The sequence below is a fragment of the Pinus tabuliformis genome, chromosome 7, assembly GCF_031772625.1.
Source record: "Pinus tabuliformis cultivar Carrire ecotype Pingquan chromosome 7, CPIR1, whole genome shotgun sequence".
Lineage (NCBI taxonomy): Eukaryota > Viridiplantae > Streptophyta > Pinopsida > Pinales > Pinaceae > Pinus > Pinus tabuliformis.
The window spans coordinates 427820764-427828690 of NC_142293.1; positions in this window are offsets into that span (position 1 = coordinate 427820764).

Sequence of the window (7927 nt, forward strand, 5' to 3'; positions counted from 1 at the left end):
GTGTAAGAAAATAATTTATGAAGAGTATGTACGCCTCATTCTCAACATTTGAGACATGATCGAACAAATGGCCAAAGTCTTAATTGAAAACAATTTTAAAAGTATAGAGAGGCTTCCACAATAAAGACAAGGGTACAAAAATAGAATATTAAATTGACCTAGAAGGAACTTATCTATTCTACTACACTGCATGTAAACATTGGCATAAATAAACTCAAATCTCTAGTATATTCATCCCATGATCATAGAGTTGTGTGTATAACTAAATAACATAGTACAACATTGAAAACGAAACAAACCAACAGGAAATTCTTAGAATTATTTCTGTAAATAATTTGAATTTTGGTATGCAGCATAATTGAGTATAAATTATGAAAATAACTTAAAAGTACGAAAATAGAGGTAACCACTGTAACAATTTGAAATTTATATAATCAATTGTTTCAGCCAAGGGGCCATGTTAATGTAGGAATTATCCTATATCCTTTCATACAATGCTTGGAAATACAATTTTATTCCTAGCAGCACCATACATATTACAAATGATGATGCACTATTTGTAGAACATTCATTTGAAGAAAAGAAAATTAACTTCAGTCTTAAGCACCAGCATTCATTCTGGGATGAAAAGAGCCATTAATTCACACTACGAGGACCTTACAGGAGGCAACACATCATGGCAATAAAGAAGGGAGAACCAACCTAAAAAAAGGAAGCCAAATTAGATTGTGCACAATAAGCCATTTGGAGAGTTTTACATGCACCAACCACGAGGAAAGAGTAGGTACCTGTAGGAAAGTACAATCCACATAAACCCTTAGACCAACAAATGGATTTGGGGAAAATTTTGAAAAAATAACCAATAAGTGAAACAAAAATTAAAAATCATGGATGGAAAGATAATTTCACCTTTTGATGTGATATGGATGGAGAATCATCGACCGGAACATTAGAATAATGGAAAAATAGTTCAGTAGTGAAATTTGCCACAATAGTTCCGGAAATTAGCATGTAGAGTGTAGTAGGTGAATTCATTAATACATTCTGGAAGAAAAGAGAGCTAAACCTAGAATCTCATGGTGTACAGGTGTTATGAGCCTTCTCACATGGGAATTGAACCCAGATGGGTGTCGAAACCCTATGAAATAGAGTATTAAATTTGGACCCAAAATAGATCATAGGAATCACCTGTAACAGAAGAAAATAAAAATCAGAATGTTGAACATAGAGACTATAACATAAAATTGTGGAATAGTTTCATCAAAGCCATACCATATTACCTGCGCAGGAAAGGTAGTGCATAGAAATGGTAAAGGAGTGAATGTGAACTTGGTTCGATAAAAGAAAGCATGGAAGGTCCACCTGGTACTACAACCTTTGCAACCATACTCTTAGATGAGAAACTTGGGTGGGACAAGTAACGTCACCCAGAAGAAAAAAATTAAAAAATCATAAATAGTATACAAAACTAGAATTCGAATGTTGAAATGAAGAAATTAGTGGAACCTATGAGAAAAGAAAAATATATATAAATATGAGCCACCCCAAGTTCATGAAACTGGAAAGACACCTACCTAGTAGTGAGGAGACAGAGTTCTTGCCACAAATTGAGCATTATTCTAGCTACCAAGCAAATTTTTGTTTCCAAATGTTGAGAGAAAATGCCATATCGATCAAGGAAGTGACCAAAACCTAACCGGGCGGTATGAGAAGACCATGAATGAAAAATTCAAAAGGAATCAAAAAACCGTGAGGGAACTGCATTAGGGTTACAATAAATAATAACCACATTCAATTCATTGACACTTTATCTGACGGCTCGCACATAAGGGAGTGATATGTCCTAGTGCATTCACATTGGCCAACCTAACGTGTCCACACCTGAATACACCATCGCCTCCAGCCCATGTGTGCTATACAAGATGAGTGTAAGTGTGACAAGAAGGTATGGTACTGATGTAACATATGAAGCATGGAGATATTGTAGGGTAACCTACTTTGGTTACCAAATAAACACAACACTTGATACACTTAGACAAAGGAATTGGAATCCATAGTCAAGGATAGTATTATAATCATGTTTAGAGCTTAAAATAAATCGATCCCTCTCTCTAATGTGGAATTATTAGGATAGGGTATTAACACATAAATAAATCGACACAAACATTTGATCGATTTAAAAGGGTTGATCAAACCAATGATTTAATGATTTTATTTTCCTCTTAAAATAAGGACTTGATGCAAACTAAGATGTAAATGTAGAACTAATCTAAAACATGAAAAAACTGTCTCTAACTAGAATGGGATAGCCCTCTCCTAATCCAAGAGAAAGTTAACTAAATAGGGGGAAAGACTGGTTTATGAATGAATCCACCATATGATTTCCAATGACTAAAATAAATAGTTCATTTTAATAAATGAAAGAATAAGAAAAGTACACTTGCGAATAAATAATAAATAGTTATCATTTATCATATATATACTTCAATGGATTCATGATGATCTCAATCTCGTTCTACCTCTTGGAGATAGCTCTTGCAAGACTTCAGCAACATATCACAATATGACTCAATAGTAGTGTTAGAGATAAAAGAAATATACTACTTAGAATGTAGATTAAAATAAATTATAAAACCTTGAAAAAAATATAAAAAAAAACAAATCATTATTTAGGTAATAGTACACAAGAGTGGAAATTTATTAAATAACGTCAAAGCTTATTACAAAATATGCAGCCCTAGAATAGCTCAGACCCATAGTCACATTGCCTGCAATAGTCCTAAGCAATGAGAACAGAGCCAAAAACACTTTCTTTTCTCTATAATCACCCTTTCTGTACATAACAGTAGTGCTATTGCACAAATCCAACAACTACAAAGAATCCCCATTGAGTGGATTGTGACCTCCCTTCTCATGGATCTCTTGAAGAATATTTATACATGATTTAGAAATAATAACAATTTCCCCAAATCTTTCAACAATAGAGTTAATTACAGAAAACACGACTTTAATTGGAAATCTAACCAAACGTAGATGAACACAGTAGAATGAATTTCCCAATTTGGTTTGCGTAGATAACAATGGTCCCGCTTGTTTTGAATGGATAGGAAGAATTCCAGGCAATGTAATCAATATTCAACTGATTAGACAACTTCTTTACCAATTAGGAAATCCTTTTTTCCACCGGGAGAAATTGCATTAGTGACTGATATCTTTTCAAAATCAGCCCCGTATCGTAAGTCAAACAGAAAATATAATTATATTAAAAGTGGTATAAAACAAACATTTTAAATAAACTGAATTATGCCCAAAACCAATATAAATTCAAATGGATTTTTAAATTTATACAACATCAGCCCCCTGATGAGCCCCATAAATGGGTAACTATATGGGATCATTTTGCCTCTTATTTCTATTTAATCCACCATTCTCAGTAGTTTTGTGTATTTTTTTGAATATATTTATGTCAATAGAGTGAATTGGGTTAGTCACTTTGCCATGTAGTCTAATGAGTGTTTATTGCAGATTTTTTGGACAATTTTGGACAAAGACAAGGAATTTATGAGCAAATGGTAGCCAAACTCGAGGAAAAGAGGGAAGAGGACTTGTAGGAGGTGTGTATCCTTCATTAATGACCGCTTTCCTTGAGTCCTCCACTAGAAGCTCGGAGTACAAAGGCCCGCATTGATGATTCCAAGGGGCAGCCGAGCAAAGTCAAGTAGGATTGCTGTTATTTTCAGTTCTAGGAAGCCGAGTTCCTTAATTTCAGGAGGACTGTTGGGATTCCCCATTTGTATAAATAAGAATGCTTTGAGCCTCATTAGGTTAGCTAGTTCTTAGTATATTTTTGCACTTTTGTGCAGCATTGTACTCAGCTCATTTTCGAGCTCTTTTTGAGAACAGTTTTTATGTGATGTAACTACTATTTTTGATAATGAAGACGAACAAAGTTTTGAGCCAGCAATGATCTTTCTTAGAGGGCTGAAGCTATTGGGTTAGGGCCCAACACAATCTACCCAACACCTCCTTTGTGTACTTGTATGTTTTGTTTCCATTCATGAGTTAATTTCTGTTACATATACTCATTTTACTTCATTAGATCAGGTTGCTTTTGATGGTTAGAATAGTTGTTTTTGTTTCAGGTTGCTTAAGTAGGTTGTTGCAGTGATAGAAAATGATCCAAAAAAGCTAACAACATGCCTTGATCTCCTTTCTCCCTCCTTGGGAGTATGATTTGAGGTCAAGGCACTACTGCTGCCACCAAAAACACAGGTTTTGCCCTTTCATGCAACCGCTGGTGTGGTACTTTGATTTGGAAAAGTTGATATTGGTTCAGATCCACTTGCTTAGGTCATTTCCTATTCATTTACCATAGTTCTCTCGCATGTTTTTCTGTTCATAATATATTGTTCGGCATTTTCTGGATTGAGGTCAGAAATTAGGTTAAGCTAGACAAAACTCTGTTTTTAGTTATTTCTTTGGTTAGTTTTGATAAGTGAATGTGCAGATCTCTTGCAGGACATCTCAGCTCACCATCCCTCCATAACATAGCTAGCACCAGCTCACTTCTCCTAGATTTCTTAGCTCATTCACAACATTTCACCAATCTGCCCTAATTTCTGTGTTTTTCATAAAGCTACTTTCTTGCCATTTGAACAGATCCAACCATCTCCTTCATCCCTGATCTTCCTTGACAAGTTCTAGACCCCTCAACGCCTTTATCCAACCTTCATTTTGCATTTCCCATCATTTTTCCACCTTCAGGCTTCCAAAAACCACTTTCGGCCTTCTCTTGTAGATCCTCCTATAAAACCTCCTGTAGATCCCTTGCAGCCTCTTGTAGAATTTCCTGTGAGTGATTTATCGAAGTCTGATCGTAATGGAAGTATTCATAAGGGTACTAGGGGATCCTTAGGACCCCTCCACACCTTCCTCACCTTCTACAAAAGCCAACTCCATCTCCCTTTTCCACCAAACCTATGCACAGTCACAACCAGTTGAAATCACAAGAATAATAATTCCACATAAAAATACTCAAAAGTACAAAAAGATGATTTCTTCACATTTCCTTTTAGAAGTAGCTTGAATAAATGCAATCTACCTTCTTAGTATTCAATGGCACTCATTTCATTAGTTTCCATCTCTTTTCTTGCAAAAGTAGGGTTAGTAGGTAAACTAGGGTTTGCGTTTCATTCCAGTTTTCCTTCTCTTTCTGCAAGTAGAATAGCCCCTGTAGAGTTAGCTTTCTTCCATCATAGTAAAGGCTTCTTCTGAAAACTCATAGAAGTTGGCTGAAGCTCCTAGCGAACTTGCGCTAGCTGATCAAGTGACAGCCTACAGTAAGAGCTAGTACTTGTGCATACAACATCAACGCTTACAAGTTTTTTACGAACTACCGGGTTGATAAAAGTAAAGAAGGAAGCCCCAGGAGTTGCAACATTATTGTTGCAATACTGGAGCTCACCACTCTTTTTGTCACCGTTGCTGGGGAAGCGTCAGAGTATTTTGTGATTACTGCTTTCTTCTATTTTCTATTGTAATATTCTGCTAAGTAGTTTATTTCAGCAAAAGTAGAGTAGTTGTTTTATTTCCATTCTGCAATTTCATTTCAGCAAGAGTAGATTAGGCACTTCCTACATTCATTTCAATTCTGCAATTTCATTTCAGCAAGCATATATTAGGCATTTCCTACTTTCATTTCAATTCTGTAATTTCATTTTAGCAAGCGTAGACTAGGCATTTCCTGCTTTCATTTCAATTCTGCAATTTCCATTCCAACAAAGTAGATTAGTCATCTCTTGCTTTCATTTCAATTCTGCAATTTCCATTTCAGCAAGATTCATTTCAGGTAGTTGTAATTTGTTGTTCAATCCATTTCAGTTTTGCAGGTACAAGTAGAAAAAAATAAAAATACCCAAAAAGAGATTTCCTTTCATGCCTCGTAGGAACAGAGACAATTCAGGAAAATTCCTACCCAACACCCCCACCACATCACTAAGTCACCCTTCTCTCTTTTTTGGTGGCAGTGATCTAGAAGAACCTATAGGTGAACCTCCAGAGATATACAAAGATCCTATAACAGAAGAAGAGCAGGAAACCATTCCTCCTGAGGCCATGGCTGAAAATAAAAACGTTAGAGGAAATGGGGAAAGAATAGAAGGTGCATTTCCTATCTGAGAGACCAATGGGGACACAAAAATGAAAAACATAAATCCTTTAGCCTTACCTCACTTCCATGAGCTGACTACAAAAGATCTTGATACCTTCTTGTTTGGATTTGTTGTTCTTTATCAAATCTATGACTATGCGGAGGATGAGCAGAAGTTGGAACTGTTTCCTTCTACCCTCAAGGATGCAACATTGCGTTGGTTCATGGGGTTACCTGGAAACAGTATCACAACTTGGGCCCAGATGCAGCAAGCCTTTAACAACAAATACTGGGACTACTGTAGGTCAAAGGACACCAAGGAAGAAATTTTCCGAATGACCATGGGAAGTGATGAATCCTTAGAAGACTATGAAGAGAGGTTTCAACACAATTATAAAAGGGCCAGGTGCACACTTCACCCTGAATCTCTAAAGTTGGTTATGCTCAGAGGAGTCCCTAAAGACCTTCTAGATACCCTCCATTTGTTGGTTGGGGGAGACATCTACCAACTGCCTTATGATGACATAAAGACTGTGTTTAGAAACCATTCTAGGTCAGCTAGAAAGAGAGGTAGGGGAAGCCAACCTTTAGCGAGTACATCCTCATCTAGTTCATCCCTTAGAAATGAACTTGAGAATCGGCTGGAAAATTTGAAGAGCGAGATGAGGCAGACTCTTGCCATGCAAATGGATACCTTGCATATCAAAAGGAAACAAGAGGAAGCCAAGAGGGATTTGTCCATCTTTTGTACCAGGTGCACTAGGAAGCATCCTAGGAATGAATGTCCATTGCACTCTATAGAAGTGTGTTTAGTGTGTGAAGAAGACCACCCTACGAATCAGTGTCCTTCCTTACCTAGAATTAAGGCTGCATATCAAGGGGCCGAAGGAGCCACTGAACCACTCTATTTCATGAACCAAAGGAGGCCACATGGACCCAGACCTTACCAGTGGGGAATGTAAGGGACATCCCATACTTATTATAACCCTAATCAAGCCACTTCCATGCCTTCTTGGGGTCCCCCTACTCATCCTTCCTGGTCCACACCCCCTCTTTTGTCGTATCCTCCTCAATACCAGGCTCCGCTAGTTGCTCATTCATTTCACTCTTATGCTCAGCCACAGCCTCAGTGGAATGCACCTCATTAGGGGTGGAGGCCCCAGTACAACTCTCCTCTCGCTCTTTTGCCTCCACCACCTACTCAACCACAACCATTACCTCCTACTCCACCAAGACAACCCCAAATACCTACTCAACCAAACCCGAACCCTAATAATAGATAGGCCCAACAGGTATGTACTGGAGAAGCATCATGCCCGACCTACGCTGTGGAGATTCAGGAGATTAACCTATGATCTGGGAAGGTTCTCGCAGATAGCCAACCTCCTCCTAAGGAAGGAGAGGAAGAAAAATAGGAAAGTGAACCAAAAGCCATTCCACCCTTCCTTGAGAGACTAACTGGAACCACACAACTGACCCCAGAAGAAACTGAACTTCTGGGAGAATTGAAATAGTTATGTGTAAAGATACCACTTCTCCAAACCATAAAAGATGTGCCTATATACAACAAGATGATCAAGGGGAAGTGCTTCAAGCACCTAGGCAGGTGCAGGAGAGATGCTCCAACTATCAATGTCAAAGGACAACTGTCTGACCTGATGTTGGGGCAAGTAATTTGTCTGAAATATCTAGACCCTGGGAGTCCTGTAGGCGATGTCCACATCAATGGCATTGTAATCCTCGATACCTTGATTGATATAGGGGCTACCATTATTGTGA